This window comes from Lytechinus pictus, chromosome 10 (assembly GCF_037042905.1).
Source record: "Lytechinus pictus isolate F3 Inbred chromosome 10, Lp3.0, whole genome shotgun sequence".
In the NCBI taxonomy this organism is placed as follows: Eukaryota; Metazoa; Echinodermata; class Echinoidea; order Temnopleuroida; family Toxopneustidae; genus Lytechinus; species Lytechinus pictus.
In genome coordinates this window covers 35,489,533-35,507,425 of record NC_087254.1, presented here as the reverse complement: position 1 = coordinate 35,507,425, position 17,893 = coordinate 35,489,533, and the positions used below count along the sequence as shown (strand labels likewise).

Genomic DNA, 17,893 nt, shown 5'->3' with positions numbered 1-17,893 from the left:
CATCTGCATCAATCATCATCATTATCATCATCATTATCGATATCCGATCATGGCCATCATCATCATCATTTTCATCATCACCATCATCACTGCAAATCATCATCATCAGAGCTTAATCATGAAACTGATGATATAGAGATAATCATCATTTGATGTTAAGGTTACAAGATTATTGAAAATGCTTTAAACATTTCACATGAATACATGAGATCCTTACCAAAAACTATTGATAGTTTACGATTAATTTATCATTGTTCGTTATAGGAACAAAATTTTATGTGATTGGGTTATCTGAAGTTAGGAATATACATATCTTTTCCACAGATGTTAGGTTTACAAGCTCCCAGGTAAAAAAACCAGTTGAAACCAGTTGAAATTTTAACTGGTTTCAACTGGAGTCAACTGGTACCAGTTGAAACCAATTGGCACAACTGGTAAACTCCCACCATGCCAGTATATTCCAGTTGAAACCCATTGTCCCAACTGGACATGCTGAAAACATACAAGTTTATTCCAGTTGAAACCAATTAACTATACTGGTATAAATTAGTACACCAGTTAATACCAGTTAAAACCAATAGGCCTTTCTGGTTTATCTACCAATAGATTCCAGTTTAAAACCCATTAGCCAAACTGGACCATTTGATACCAGTTGGAACCCATAGAAACCCAATAGGTGTATATACCAGTTAATGCCACCTTAAACCCATAAACCATACTGGTATATCATTAAACCAATTGATACCAGTTAGAACCAACATGCATTACTGGTATACCTACCAGTTGATTCCAGTTAAAACCCATAAACCAAACTGGATCAGAGTGTTCCAGTTGGAACCCATAGACCTCCCATAACCCCACTTGAAACCCATTAACCATACTGGAATATCAAACCAATGGATACCAGTTAGAACCAATATAGGCATTACTGGCATATCTACCAGCTGATTCCAGTTAAAAGCCATAAACCATACTGGAGCAGATTATACCAGTTGGAACCCATAGACCTCCCATAACCCACTTGAAACCCATTAACCATACTGGAATTTCAAACCAATTGATACCAGTTAAACCAGCATACATTACTGGTATACTACCAGTTGATTCCAGTTAAAACCCATAAACCAAACTGGAACATATTTTACCAGTTGGAACCCATAGACCTCCCATAACCCACTTGAAACCCATTAACCATACTGGAATATCAAACCAATTGATACCAGTTAAAATCAACATACATTACTGGTATACTACCAGTTGATTCCAGTTAAAACCCATAAATCAATTAAATTGGGACATATTTTACCAGTTGGAACCCATAGACCTCCCATAACCCACTTGAAACCCATTTACCATACTGGAATATCAAACCAATTGATACCAGTTAGAACCAATAGGCATGATTACCAGTATATATCTACCAGCTGATTTCAGTTAAAACCCATAAACCAAACTGGAACAGATTATACCAGTTGAAACCCATAGGCCACCCATAACCCACTTGAAACCCATTAACCATACTGGAATATCAAACCAAATGATACCAGTTAGAACCAATAGGACTTACCAGTTGATTCTAGTAAGAACCCGTATATACATATATAATATATACATATATATATATGTATATAAGAGGCATAGTGGTAATGCATTGTACTTATTTCCAACAGAGTTTATATATATATATATATATATATATATATATATATATATATATATATATATATATATATATATATTATATAAGAACTATGTTTTCATACCTTTGTTGTTTTATTTGTCGCTTAAACTGTAACTGACTTTTGAAATATTTTTGTAATTGTTGATATCTGCAGTAATCATTCAAATTTCTTATCCGACAAGTCACTGGCTCAATATAGCTGTAACCCACTTTACATTAATATTTATATTTTTTGTACAAATCATATTACTTCAAAGTCCTCTTATCTTTGTTTTTAATTCCTTTTGAGATAATTCTTTATGATTATCATTCATGAATGTGTTTCCTATAACTATTATTATTGTTACCATCAACAAAGCGTTACTTTTCTTTAAAAAAAGCAAGTATTATTTCATACAATCCACTCTTTAATCTACATGTATTGTTATTCATTCAACATTGGTTAAATATATATTTATGTGAAAATGTTCATTATGTTAAAGGTATATACATTTAGCCTACTCCCAACATTTGTCCGTTCCTGCTTTTGACATTATTCCCCCCCCCCCTCCCTGTATACTTTTCTTTTTGTATCCCCTTTCCAATATTATACATTAGTATACTTTTTTTTGTTGCTTATTTGTTTACTGAAATTTTGCTCTGTACAAATTCATGTAATTCAGCCTTTTACCACAATAAATGCCATGCATTTATCCATCCTATACACAGCTCGATTGAGGATAAGAGGAAAAAAATATCTACATAATAACTAACTTAATTATTCTTTATGTTAATTTTAATATTTCCACCTTGAAAAGTTTCATTAAAGTATGTGGTTCGATATTACCATATAACTTAAATCGAAACATGTTATTCTCAGTGAAATTTTCTAGTTTACATTAAAAAAATTGTTATCCTAGATATTTGTTGCGAGAAAAAAATTTCTTCCTATTTAATCCCTTTTTTCTAATTTAAGTTAAAGAGGACTATTTTACACTATTTTTACAAATCATATAAAAATTAATGTATTTTTCTTTTTTTAACTCACTGATATTTTAAAAATATTTTTGAGGGTGAATAGAATAGCTATTTTTTTCTATTTATAACGCGCATATTTATTGCTAGTTTACAACCTTGCCATGTTAAGCAAGGCTATCTTTATCTTTCAAAGAAAAAGAAAATAAATAAAATAGAAATAAAGAACAAATATTAAGCTAATTCATTCTTAAACTTTCAAAGAAAAAAAAAAGCTCCAAAAGCAGAGGCAAAAATCGTCATTTCTTGACTGGTTGCCAACCAAAACCAAACAAGAAGAAATTTTTATGTTAAGAAGTTCGTATATCTATTTTAAAACCTCTTTCTTGCTTTAGACCCCCCCCCCCCCTTCATTATTCCTGACTCAGCAGATCTTCCTTCAATCACCGGGCGCGGGCGGGCCTGCGCATGCGCACTGAGTGCCACTGATCGCTATCGTCCGTATAATTATGCAAATTAACCAGCGCCGCCAAACGCAAACCGCCAATCTAATTTGAATTTGAAAGAGCCATCTCCGCCGCGCCGATAATTTGCACCGCACTTTTATCGAGTGCTAGTGCGATAAAGAAGGATAAAGAAGGCCGTTTTAATAATAATTCAACCACTGAAATCACACGGACCAGATTTGGACAATGACTTGAAAGCTAAGACATTCGCAGTAGGCTCTACAGGTAAGTTAACAATTTTCTATGATTTTCTTTTCGTAGTTTGTTAAATGGCGCGGCTCGCAGCTAGCTGCGGGGCTAGCTGTAACGTTAGAGTTCGTCAGGACATCCTGTTACTGCCCCTCAGCGCTGCCTGCCGGCCGCGACTAGCCGGGCGTGGATGTGTGGCTGCCATGCCGGTGCAAGTCTGCGCACATACATCATATTGACCTTACGATTTGTGTTAAGATTTAACATGAATTTCTTTTTATTTCACAAAATCTTTCAGTTGATATTGTTCCATATATTGTTATAAGTAAATGAGAGAGATATGTGATCGAATGTGAAACTGATTTTCTTGGTCTTGGAAAAAATCTGAGACTCAGCCAGTTATGATTTTCAATTTCAGATTTAACATTATGATAGTGGCCAGCGCCTCGTGTCTGCGCACCAATCACTTTACACACGATTTGAGGATTTTGATGAGATTTTGAAATGCCGAAAATCGAAATTCATTATTTTTTCCACCATTTTAAGAGTCTGATTTTTTCATGAATAGGCCTAGCTGTTTATCACTTTTTGACTCTGTATTTCAGGAGAGAGGGAGACCCAAAACCACCTGGAGTCATACTGAGCCTCGAGGAGGAGATGAAGTCAGTGAACATGACCTGGGGTACCGGTAGTTTCCAGAAGAAGGCCCAGCTCAGAACCGCCAGGAGTAGAGATCCGAATACTTCGTTGCTGCCCTCCATATGAGGAGGCTGTAAGTTAGGTAATTCAGATGTCAAGTTTTCTTTTGGGGTCTTTGTGTATCTTCTATTATGAGAATTATGGAAAAGAGATGGTGATTTAATGGTTTTAAAGATGTAAAATATGAAATTCTAGCACTTTTTTTAGGCCTAATATGAGTTCGGACACCCTACTTATAATTTTTTTTTGAGGAGCGCGATATTTTGTACATGACCCAAGCCTAGTTTCACCACAGATTAATTGATAGCTACACAGCTGTTGCATTTACAATTTTAATAACAATCTACAACAATTGAGCATTTTATAAAATTGAGTGTGTCTAGGAAAGCAAATTCGGAGGCATAAGGAGAGCCATTTATTGAGCTCCATGGAATTATAAACATGAAGGACTGATCTCTGCGACATCGATTTCAGAAGTATTCCCAAGACCAAGTGAACTTACTCATTTTTTAAATAAATATGATGATGTGCTGTTTATCATTATAGTTGAATCATTGATTCACAATCCCATGTATTTTTCTTAATGTGCAAATGGAATTTTACAACACTCTGTAGTAACCCTTGCCCGCCTTAGGTGTAGACATGTATTGCTATTCACTGTAATATAGACGTATTTTTATTCACTGTTCACTGTACTGATTATTTTTCTCTCCATTGTTTAAAAAAAAATTCTTCAGATACATCGCATCTACCGTACCAGCAAAGAACGTGTGCCAGTACAGGGAAGGAATGTACCTGTCGCACGTGAACTCTTCAGAGGCAGTGAGGACAACAAGATCTGCAAGCAAGTGATCCTTTTTGTAAGAAAATTTCCAATTTGTACATTTCACAATTAATTTTTTTTAAAGCCTTTGTACACATTTAGAGTATCAAGGCTTACAAAATGTAAAAATTGAATGTTTGCCCAAAAATCATTATGGGAAAGGTGGATTTCCGAGGAAAAATCAAATCTATCTTTGTTTACACAGTTGTACGAGCAACCTTATAGGAGGCTTGTCTAGGCTCCGTGATGAAAATACAATGTAAAAATTGATTCACAATCCCATGTATTTTTCTTAAAGTGCAAATGGAATTTTACAACACTCTGTAGTAACCCTTGCCCGCCTAAGGTGTAGACATGTATTGCTATTCACTGTAATATATACGTATTTGTTATTCGCTGTTGTTCACTGTACTGATTATTTTTCTCTCCATTGTTTTTGAAAAAAATTCCTCAGATACATCGCATCTACCAGCAAAGAATGTGTGCCAGTAGAGGAAAGGAATGTACCTGTCGCACGTGAACTCTTCAGAGGCAGTGAGGACTAGATCTGCAAGCAAGTGATCCTTTTTGTAAGAAAATTTCCAATTTGTACATTTTACAATTAATTTTTTTTAAAGCCTTTGTACACATTTAGAGTATCAAGGCTTACAAAATGTAAAAATTTAATGTTTGCCCAAAAATCATTATGGGAAAGGTGGATTTCCGAGGGAAATCTATCTTTGTTTACACAGTTGTACGAGCAACCTTATAGGAGGCTTGTCTAGGCTCCGTGATGAAAATACAATGTAAAAATGATAAAATTATCTTCATGGAGTCCTCTAGGCTAGCCAGTGACATGGGCCCATGCCCATCAATTTTAATGCATGCTTTTGCATAACCAAATGGCGTGAATTTAAAACTGGAAGTATAATTTCAGATTGACCTCCGAAATGAAACGTGCGCAATTAGTCTGAACTAAAATAACATTTCCTGAATTTTTTCTTAAATCTGGAGGCTGAAGTATTTTTTTATCTTTGAAATTAAATTGGTTCTCGTTGTTTTTTACCTCTGACTTACCAGTATGTGTGGGGGTACCGTAGAAGTAGAATTAAAGGGATGGTCCAGGCTGGAAACATATCTCAATAAATAGAGTAAAATTCACATAGCAAAATGCTGAAAACTTGATCAAAATTTGATAACTAATTAAGGTTTTGAATTTTAAAGATTTGCATTATTCCGGTGAAATAGTTCTAGGCATGTCTTTATGAATATTCATTAGGTTGGCTGATGATGTCATATCCCAATTGTCCTTTTGTATTTTATTATATGAGATTAGGTTTATTAAGATATTTTTAACCAAGAACTATTGACAATTGGATTGACAACTGATTAGGTGCATTAGTTATTGACGCAACTTATTTCATTACAATGGAGACGCATCATTTACACGTGTATGAAAAAATCAAACATTTATGATTTCATCTAGTAACATAAAAAAAAGGAAAGTGGAGATGTGACATCAGCCCACCTAATGAATATTCATGACGAAGTGCATACAACTGTTTTCACAAAATATTGATAAACTTTAAAATTCAATAACTTCTTGTTATCCTATTTTGATGAAATTTTCATCATTTTGCTCTGTGAATTTTACTCAAGTATTATTTAGATGTAAATATTTTCGGCCCGGACCATCCCTTTAATCCTCGGATAAAATTTTGTATTTCATTTTTTTTTTTTGCTTTGTCTTGCGTTTTTAAACATGTTCTGGGAACTGCTTTTTGAAAGTTGTCAGCATTAACAAGTTGTCTTTTTCCGACAGTTACCATAGTAACAGTCAGAGGCCAGTGCTTCTCAGCCAATCAAAAGCAATGATTTCACTGAAATAGTCGGCACTGACAATCATGAAATACCCATCAGATGTTAGCAGATAATGTGCAACATAGACTCCTAGATACATATATGCAAACATACATAGTCTAAGTCTTTATTATTAAAATAAATGTATAGGTATAAGGTCGAGGCAATTTCATCTCTGCAATGTCAATTTCAGAAGTATTCCCAAGACCATGTGAACTTACTATACATGTTGTAATAAAAATGATGATGTGCTGTCTATCATTTATAATTGAATCATTGAAATATGGAACTTAGAGAAGTTTCACTATCCCATGTATTTTCTTTATGTGCAGATATAATTTTACACCACTGAAATTTTGTATTACGGTATTCACTGTACTTATTATTTTTCATTCCATTTGTTTTTTTCTTCTAATCTTCAGATATATCGCATCTACCAGCAAAGATCAAGTGCCACTACAGGAAAGGAAGGTACCTGTTTCACGTTTCCTCTTCAGAGCCAGTGAGGGCCCCAAGATCTCAATAAATAATAATTAAAAAAAGACTCCTTTATCATTCCTTTAAAAATAGTACATATTATTTATTGAAGGTAAATGCTTAGATGCATTATATTCAAATTTTGTCTCCAAGCTAGCATGTAAAAATTGGATTGACTACATATTTACTGTGTAAGTTAATGATCTTTGTTGACACATAATACAAGAATTATACACAGCATGTTACAGTTTGTAACATAATTTTCTTTCATTAAATTCCTAGTTTAAATACCATATAGATGTTTTTTGTGACTTTTGTCATTCTCTGATGTTTTTTGGTACAGATTTCAAGAGACTGAGGGATTGATTTACCAGAGCAAGTTTACAGTCCAATCCTGTTATATTGTGCATGTGGAAATTAACAAGGTTTCAATACAATGCTACAAATTTACCTTGATTCATTTCATCAGTCCTATGTGCAAGGATAATTATTTCACTTGTCCTTGCACATTGTTATAACAGGAGTGGACATTCAATTTAAAGATAATTGAAGTGATTTATAATTGAAATAACCGCCTGAGAGGGGGGAGGGGGGGGGGGGTGTTGGTACCAATATTCTAATGTGTGTGTGCGCAAGGAAAACGAAGGAGTGATTATACGAGAAGAGTAAAAGATCGGGAATGTACATATCCACATGATTCATTTTTGTTTATGCTATACATTGCAGGGTGTTTCTAACTGGTACCACTTGACAATTTATGTTTCCAACTGGTCCTAACTGGTGCTTCCAACTTGTTCTAACTGGCACCAGTTGGGAACTGGTGTTTCCAACTGGTTTTAACTGGCACCAGTTGACAACTCATGTTTCCAACTGGTCCTAACTGGCACCAGTTGACAATTGGTGTTTCCAACTGGTTTTAACTGGCACCAGTTGACACCTCATGTTTCAAAATGGTCCTAACTGGCACCAGTTGACAATTTGTGTTTCCAACTGGTTTTAACTGGCACCAGTTGACAACTCATGTTTCCAACTGGTCCTAACTGGCACCAGTTTACAATTGGTGTTTCCAACTGGTTTTAACTGGCACCAGTTGACAACTCATGTTTCCAACTGGTCCTAACTGGTACCAGTTAGGACCAGTTGTCAACTGGTACCAGTTGCTAACTGGTACCAGTTAGGACCAGTTGCCAACTGGTATTTCCAACTGGTACCAGTTACAATTTGTCAACTGGATTCCAGTTGATTCCAGTATTGGAATCAACTGGATTCCAGTTGATTCCAGTATTCCAATTTCCATATTGAATCCAGTTCGCTAACTGGAATCAACTGGTACCAGTACCAGTTGGATGAACTGGTCCTTAACTGGTTTTTTGACCTGGGCTAGGATATTTATTAATAGAAGTTAAGTGTCGTGAAGCGCCTCAAGGTGGGGGGGGGGGGGTTGGCGCGTATATTCTTTCATCTGAACCGTACAAAGTAGAAAGTCCTAGCTTTGAAATGAAACATATACTGAATCCCTTTGGATTGAAGCATCATTTTTTTTAAGAAAACATATCTCATTGGCATACTTAGAGAAAACCAAACACAGATGTATTAGAATTTCCGGAAACTTTACTTGATGCACTTATAACATGTTGAAACTTTAAAAGTGGATAAAACAAAGTGCATTTTAACGGGTGATTTTAACATTATTAGAATTTAAGACAAGCTTGGGAAAGGAGTGTTTATCTTATTTAGGCCTAACTTCTTGGAACGAGCTATACTAATCAAAATCAGAAAGAAACCATCAAGGTCAAGTTTCTGTAAACATCTGTTGGAAAAAATGAATTTTTGTTATCATTTATATCTTTCATAATTTATGTAAATACTGTTAGTTTTTGTTAAATGTTAGGTAGGCATTGTTTATATATTACAGAGTATATTATTCAGTAGACTCACGTTTGTTCATTCTTAACTAACAAGTTAAGAAACATGTTTCTGACTATCTATCTAGACTAGAAGGGACCAGACTTAACTAGCATTCATGCTATTTTCTGGTTCCTATTATCCTTGCTTTTCTATTAATTCATATATATAACTGATTGGCTAAAGTAAAATTGGAAAATGTTATTATAATTGCATTGGATAATAAATAAAGTCATTCATTCATTCTACTTACAGCATCATTTACAGTTCTTGCTTAAGTGTATTTCCGTGACAATGGGAGCACAGATTTGAGATGATCAGATGACAAGACCTTGGATCTCGTCGTATCTTTTAGAAGATGATCAGATGGCAAGATCTCGGATCCAAGATCTTGCTATCTAATCATCTCTTCTAAAAGATGTAGACACGATGAGATCCAACATCTTGCCATAAAAATCTGATTTTCTCTCCCACAGGATGTAGAAATGACGAGATCCAAGATCTTGTCATCTGATCATCTCTCCCACAGGAATGTCGATCACTACGTCTCTCAATAAATATTTGACAGGTGAAGACAGTGCTTGGAAAACCCTGTTTGAATATTGGACTCAGAAAATTGGCGGGGATTTGCCTCTTTCTTTGACTTTTAATTGCAAAAAGAGTGATATGCATCGTATTTGTATGGAAAAAACATTTGCCCATATTTTATATTGACATGTTCTGTTCATGGGCTGATTTAAAGTATACTGATATGTTTAAAGTAACGAATATTGAAAACGAAATTATTTGGTACAATAGTAACATAAAGTATAAACAAGATGTATTATATTTTCCTGACTGGATAAAAAAAAATATTTTGAAAGTTAAACAAATCCTAACAGGTGGTGAATGGAAGAAGATTGATACAATATGCACTATTTTTAAAGAAAGAGAATTACTTTCTACCTTTGAATTGGTGAAAATAAAAAATGCGTTCCCGAAGTTCTGGATCGACATTGAAATCCAGCACTATTGAAATATCAACAGGTGACTGTATAGAAATCAATGGCATGAAAGCCAGACATATTTATCATTTGATGATCGAAAAGGAGAAAAGAGACCTCCCTTGTATTCATTTTTGGAACGATTTCTTTAGCTTGCCTCTTGAATTTAATTGGAAACCATTATTAGAGTTTAAACTTGATTTTATAAACGACAACAGGATTAAACAATTTAATTTTAAATTGATTCATATAATACTACCAAGTTAGTAAAGACAATCTTTGCAAATGGAAAATTAAAAATGATGTTTTATGTAATATTTGTAAAGTTCCAGAAACCAGTATTCATATTCTTGTTACCTGTCAAGTGGTTACAGGTTTTTGGAAAAATTGTTTCCAAATTAATAAATGCTTTGTTCGATGTAAAGATTGTTTTTAACGAAAAAAATTTTCCTGATAGGTCATGAAATAGAAAAAACAGAAATGAATGTGGTTAACCTTATTTTAAATTTTTCACAATTTGTAATCTAAAGGAATTATATTAGAAAATGTTTTGGAAACGACAAGCATATGACTCATGCTTTTTATTTTATGAAAGATCTAAAGGTAGAAATTCGAAATTATTTAAAAAGAAAATGTAATCAGAAGAGACTTGATTTAAAACAGGTCTCAAAGGTTCTTTCAATCCTTTAGTTCCTGTTTCGTTATTTTATGTATGTATATTTTTGTAAGTGACTTTTGTAAAAACTATTGTAAATATATGAACAAATAAAGTCCCTCTTATGAGGATTAAAGAGAAAAAAATATCTCCCGCAGGATGTAGACATGACGAGATCCAAGATCTTGCCATCTGGTCATCTCTCCCACATGATGTAGACATGACAAGATCCAAGATCTTGCCATCTGATCATCTCTTCTTAAAGATGTAGAAATGACGAGATCCAAGATATTGTCATCTGATCATCTCTTCTAAAAGATGTAGAAATGACGAGATCCAAGATCTTGTCATCTGATCATCTCTTCTAAAAGATGTAGAGATGATGAGATCCAAGATTTTGTCATCTGATCATCTCTTCTAAAAGATGTAGAAATGACGAGATGCAAGATCTTGTCATCTGATCATCTCTTCTAAAAGATGTAGAGATGACGAGATCCAAGATTTTGTCATCTGATCATCTCTTCTAAAAGATGTAGAAATGACGAGATGCAAGACTTTGTCATCTGATCATCTCTTCTAAAAGATGTAGAAATGACGAGATGCAAGATCTTGTCATCTGATCATCTCTCCGACAGGATGTAGAGATGACGAGATCCAAGATCTTCCCATCTGATCATCTCTACTACATGATGTAGACATGACGAGATCCAAGATTTTGTCATTTGATCATCTCTTCTAAAAGATGTAGAAATGACGAGATGCAAGATCTTGTCATCTGATCATCTCTTCTAAAAGATGTAGAGATGACGAGATCCAAGATTTTGTCATCTGATCATCTCTTCTAAAAGATGTAGAAATGACGAGATGCAAGATCTTGTCATCTGATCATCTCTTCTAAAAGATGTAGAGATGACGAGATCCAAGATTTTGTCATCTGATCATCTCTTCTAAAAGATGTAGAAATGACAAGATGCAAGATCTTGTCATCTGATCATCTCTTCTAAAAGATGTAGAGATGACGAGATCCAATATTTTGTCATCTGATCATCTCTTCTAAAAGATGTAGAAATGACGAGATGCAAGATCTTGTCATCTGATCATCTCTTCTAAATGATGTAGAAATGACGAGATGCAAGATCTTGTCATCTGATCATCTCTTCTAAAAGATGTAGAGATGACGAGATCCAAGATTTTGTCATCTGATCATCTCTTCTAAAAGATGTAGAAATGACGAGATGCAAGATCTTGTCATCTGATCATCTCTTCTAAAAGATGTAGAGATGACGAGATCCAAGATTTTGTCATCTGATCATCTCTTCTAAAAGATGTAGAGATGACGAGATCCAAGATTTTGTCATCTGATCATCTCTTCTAAAAGATGTAGAAATGACGAGATGCAAGATCTTGTCATCTGATCATCTCTCCGACAGGATGTAGAGATGACGAGATCCAAGATCTTCCCATCTGATCATCTCTACTACATGATGTAGACATGACGAGATCCAAGATCTTGTCATCTGATCATGTCTTCTAAAAGATGTAGACATGACGAGATCCAAGATCTTCCCATCTGATCATCTCTCCTACAAGATGTAGACATGACGAGATCCAAGATCTTGTCATCTCTCCCACGGGATGTAGACCTTACGATATCTGAGATCTCGTCATCATATTAAAATTGCTTAAAATGTCCAGTTTTCAGGCCTTAATATCAACGAATTCAACGATCTCATTAAGCATACTAGATTAATGAATAAGAAAATAACATTTTCATGAATTTCTAATGACTAAATTGGCTCTTTTCAGAATGGAATATCGACAAGTTTTATCTCGCACTAGGGAATAATAGGAAGAGAGTAATCATTTTCATATGATGAAAAAATGTCCTTAGAATATCCCGGTCCTTGGTCAAAATAATAAAGAAAAAAAATATCAGCCCGCTCTTTGCGCTCGCATCATGTGTGATCCACATCCACTTCACAATTTTCCTACACAGTGCTTGAAATAGGGCTTAAATTGTCCCTTTTCAGATCGGAATATCAATTTTTTCAGCACGCGCTTCGAGCTCGCATTATTGATCTTCATGATTAAACAAAATTCTAGGTCTTAAAGGAGAATGAAACCCTTGAAACTAGCTGAATCCATATCAAAGAGAAAAATCAAAGAAACATATTGTTGAAAGTTTGAGGAAGATTGAATGAATAATAAGAAAGTTATGAGCATTTGAATATTGAGATCACTAGTGCCATGTAGATCCTCCCATCGGCAATGCGACCAAGATCTGTGATATCACACACGTACAACTCCCTCATTACTTTAGTACTTATTTCACTTATATTCTCACTTTTATAGAGTCTATCACAAGGTTAGGTGTTTTCTTTATGAGATGACAAGTACAGAGGTTTCACAACATTATATCATTGATGAATCGTTTGTCATATGATTAGAATGAGCAAAAAGAGATGTTTTGGGGTATATTTTCAGTGTCCGAATGGGAGAGTTGTACGTGTGTGACATCACAGATCTTGGTCGCATTGCCAATGGGAGGATCTCCATAGCATTAGTGATCTCGACATTCAAATGCTCATAACTCTTCTATTGCTAGTCCTATTTTACTCAAAGTTTTGTTGATCTTATTCTTTGATTTTTCTGCTTTCACAAAAGCTAACTTGCTCCAAGAGTTTCATTCTCCTTTAATCGAAAACACGCGATGATCATAATAAGTGAACAGGTGAGTAATCAGCTGCAGGTATCGGCTGATTTTTCCAATCATCTGCACTCTAACAGCAAAACTTGATATGGGGTTTGAAGCTATTAGCAGTAAATGATATATGGACCAATTTTTTAAACGCCCCTACTTCTTCAGAATACTTTACTCTGCAGTCATGCGAAGTATGATGAATATGGCTTCGAGTTTGATTAAATGGGATAGTAGTGTTTTCCCATATGAAGATACAAGCATTTTGACGCGCTTTTGTGTTTTTAAAGGCAAAAATTGCACCAACAAAAGTTCTGATATTTTGAAAACAAGCACATGAACCCCCAATTTTTAATGTTTACACCTCTTTAGTTTACCTTTTTTTACAACTATACAAAATCTGGTGAAAATGGCATGGGTTTTAAACAAAGTGCAGCATTTATTGTTTATTTGTTATATAAATGTCTTTTTTAGATGTTATGTTTTGTCACCTTTTACACCTTTTGATATAAATTGAAGGTTCTACTACTCTTTAAAAAGCATACGAATAACAATATGAGTGGATTCGTTTTCTCAAGTATATAATTCTGAACTATAGTGTAAAATTTGGTGAAATATACGGATGTTGACTGATTAATAAAGGTTTACATTCAACGTAGTGATCTCGTGGGGTTTAAAAACGCAAAATTATTTTTATTGCGTATTTCTCGAGACCTTGCAAAAAATCAAGCAAATGAACCCATATAAATTTTTGCATATTTGGAATACTTACGTGCTAAAGTAACTCTATGCAAAATTTGGTGAAAATGAAATGGAGTTAATTTTAACTGTGGAACGGTCCTTAAATTATCCAGTATCAGAATATCAATATTTTTCTGCTCGCGCTTCACGCTCGCATTATCAATGTACGAAGATAAGTACGAAGATACCCAATTACCCATCCTATTCATGATTTACAAAACATGAATAGATCGAGTGTCCCGTTTTTAGGTTTAAAATATCGTGTTTTTTCCGCTCGAACTTCGTGCTCGCATCAATTGATATTGTTCAGTTACATACCTATCCCTTTCATTATTACAAAAGTTGCTTAGAATGGCTTTTTTTAGGTCGGAATGTCAATAATTCATAGATCGCGCTTCGCGCTCGCATCATTTGATCGTTGAAATATGTATCGTCTTCATGGGTAACTGCAAACAGTCCTTAACAGGTCCCTTTTCGATCAGGCCAGAACGTTAATTAACTAGTCACATACACATCTTGTTCAGGATCACAAACATTGCACAGCATGTTAATTTTTCAGAACAAAAAACATGAAATTTCCATTAAAAAAAATGAATAGGGCTTACGAGATTATTTTATATTCATGTTGTTTTATAACTGAAATCAAATCTAAGAATTGACCGTGAGGACTACCCCTTTAAAGAAACAAAAAAAATCAACTTTGAGCGGTCGATCGGGGAAAATATGGGTGAAAGAAATTTCGCCCCCCTATTGGCGAAAGCTGGATCCCCCTGTCACATACACACACACACACAGAAAATATTGTTGTCCCCATTAAAAAGCACTGACACCCCCGAAAAAAAATCCTAGCTACGCCACTGTGAGTGAATGAGGAAGTGGATTAATAAAAATGAGGGAAGAATTAAGGTGATAATTCTTTATTAAAATAATACATTCAGTAAAATGAATTCGACACTCAACGATGTTCTCGTCAATGTTCTCATTTGATATTCATGGAATCATATATCCGAATGATTTTCTAGGTCTCGCATGGTATATGGTCAATGTACGTTCGGAATTAGGTCGATATGAGATAACCAATATAGGCAATTTTAATATTCTTATTACTTATCCTCGCCCATTCCCAAGTCTTTTCTTCTCTTCCCCTGTTCCTCTCTCCCCTCTCTCTTCATCTCCTACTCTTTCTCGTCATACCTCCTCAGTACCCGTCTCTCTCCCTTCAGTGGCGTAATGATCCAAATATTTTGGCAAAATTTGGGACCTTTTCTTTCATTTTATGAACATAGCTCCAAAATGTGATTTTGGCATAATATTCAGAAAATGGAATCATATTTCACCTCTCTTCCTTCACTGCAAAACTCCGGTGTTGATTTACCACCAGTCCGGAATCTATATATTATGTCCACACCAGAGAAGTTATGAAACAACACCAGATTGGAATCAAACCGATGATGTTTTAATACTAATTGGTGTTGTATAAACACCAATCTGGTGTTAGACCAAAACCAAACTGGTGTTCTTTAACACTTCTCTGGTGTGGACATAGATACGGGGCTGGTGTTAATTCAACACCTGTGTTTTTGCAGTGTTCCCATTTTCTTTCCCTTTTTTCACTCACTTTTTTATATCTTGGTCATGAAATTTTGTGGGGTTCAATTAGGGTCCATGACCTTAAAATGTTTGATTTGATTTATTATTTTTCTTCTACATAAAATACATAGTATAACATAAATAACATATTTTGACGACAAATCATACATGATTATATATCATTGAACATAAATAAGTTGCAGAAGATGGATTGCCATTGTAAGCAAAAATGCTTGAAAATATGACAAACTGAAACATATTAATTATATAATCATATTATGAGCAGAATGGATGACTACGAATTATCAAAGTATCAATTAAATAAGAAGAGAGAAAATCAAACAAATAAACACTTGGTATACAATCACGAAAAAACGACGATGATGGTGAAAATGAAGATGATGAAGATGTTGGTCGTTTTTACTGAATAATACTTGGGGTACAAGAACCAGACCCACTCTCTCTTTATCTCTTCTTTATACTTTTGTTTTTCCTCGACCTTCTCTCTTTTTTCTTATTTCTGCTCACTCTCCGTTTATAGGGGATTGTAACACCATGTCTTTGCTTCATTCCCAGTATGCCAGCCTTAAGTTAAGATTGCGGGGTCCAAAGCTAAGAAAAAACCCACAAATTTGATAACGCATGATCGTGCTGACTACGTCAATGAAACTGTCCGGTAGGCAAATTTTACTTAAAGGTCCTATCCACCCCACCCCTGTTAGGAATATTGCTGATCGACACCCTGCATAATGTTAATTGTGATAATCATATTTAAGCTAATCTAATTCCGATATCGATACACGAACCAGAGGAGGGGGGGGGGGGGGTGGGTATCATTCCTAAGGGCCTAAATCATGCATTACGCATGCATGTATAATGGAAATTTGATGCTATCAGTGTCTTCGTGACACCTTTATCCATTTTTTTCCCCTTCTTTACTGGTAATGTCTTTCGCAGGTGTGAAAAGCATAATTAGCTTAGATTATTATGCGTATATATGCATGTAATATCAGGGTAATGGCTGCATCATTGACATCAAAGTGTTCCGGAAAAGTGTTGATGGTGATGTAGGCCTAAGTCCACGGCCGTAGTATGCAGCGGGGGGGGGGGGGGGGGGGGGAAGAGATGACACAGGGGGAGTTGAGAACTTGCAATTTTACTGAAAATTTCACAAAATTGTCCAGCTTAATCGCTTATGATGACAATCTCTAGCATGCCTTTAAATTATCACTTTTAATGGTAATAGTCAATAATACATTTGGTCGATATCCATATATTGCTTACTGTATATTGCGACTATTGTCTTATTATATTGTTATCCTCTCTGACGTGTATGCAGAAATCAAAATCAAATAAAATCAAGGAAATCAATCCGTCACTGACTGCACCCTGCAGCTCATCCAGATCTGCCCATTATGAACATTGACAAGACAAACGTCAACTTAATTAAAGAAAGCGTGGATACATCCCACTGCTGCCACCAAAACAAGACAGAATTCAACACATCGGATTAAGGATGCACTGTGAACATGGTGAACACTCTCCTCTAACTGGAGGTTCATGCTAAGCACACCTGACTAACATGTTAATGTTAATCTCGTTTCTGAAGGGAGACTAACATCTTATAGCGTTGAAAAAAATGTTTAGCATGTATAGCAATTTTTTATCATCTAAATTAGTTTTGGCAAATGCTATGACAATATGCGTATTGGGTTGGTCCAACCTAACCTAATATGCAATTACATTTTGACAATCCAAATTGAATAAGTCTAACAGATGAATACGGAAAAAAAAAAAAAAATCTCGCTTAAATTTTACATAATGCAAGTTTGTCTTTACAAAAATGAATGTAGTGAGTGGGAAAGGATTACAAAACTAGTATTAAATCACGTCTTAATCAAAACAATTTCTTTGTGAAAAAAAACAAAATACTTAAAAGCGTACTAAATCGATTGTCTTAATAAAGAGGGAATGAGTAGGGATACACTGAGCTTGACTTGACAATAACTGGTAATTATCGAAAAATATTGCAGAATACTATATAAAAAAATCCTAAATAACTATCTACTAATGACTCTCAAGCAATATCTGAAGAGACGATAATAACAAAATGATCTCCACCGCTCACCAACGGATTGGACCGTATTAAATGT

General features: G+C 34.8%; 1 long non-coding RNA gene across 1 annotated transcript; it reads left to right on the top strand.

Moving 5' to 3' along the window:
• Nucleotides 1–3,214: 3,214 nt before the first annotated feature.
• Nucleotides 3,215–7,465, top strand: LOC129269864 (uncharacterized). The gene is made up of 5 exons (XR_010294950.1): nucleotides 3,215–3,366; nucleotides 3,936–4,111; nucleotides 4,790–4,889; nucleotides 5,307–5,421; nucleotides 7,114–7,465. It is a non-coding gene; the product is annotated as an uncharacterized LOC129269864 (long non-coding RNA).
• Nucleotides 7,466–17,893: the final 10,428 nt, after the last annotated feature.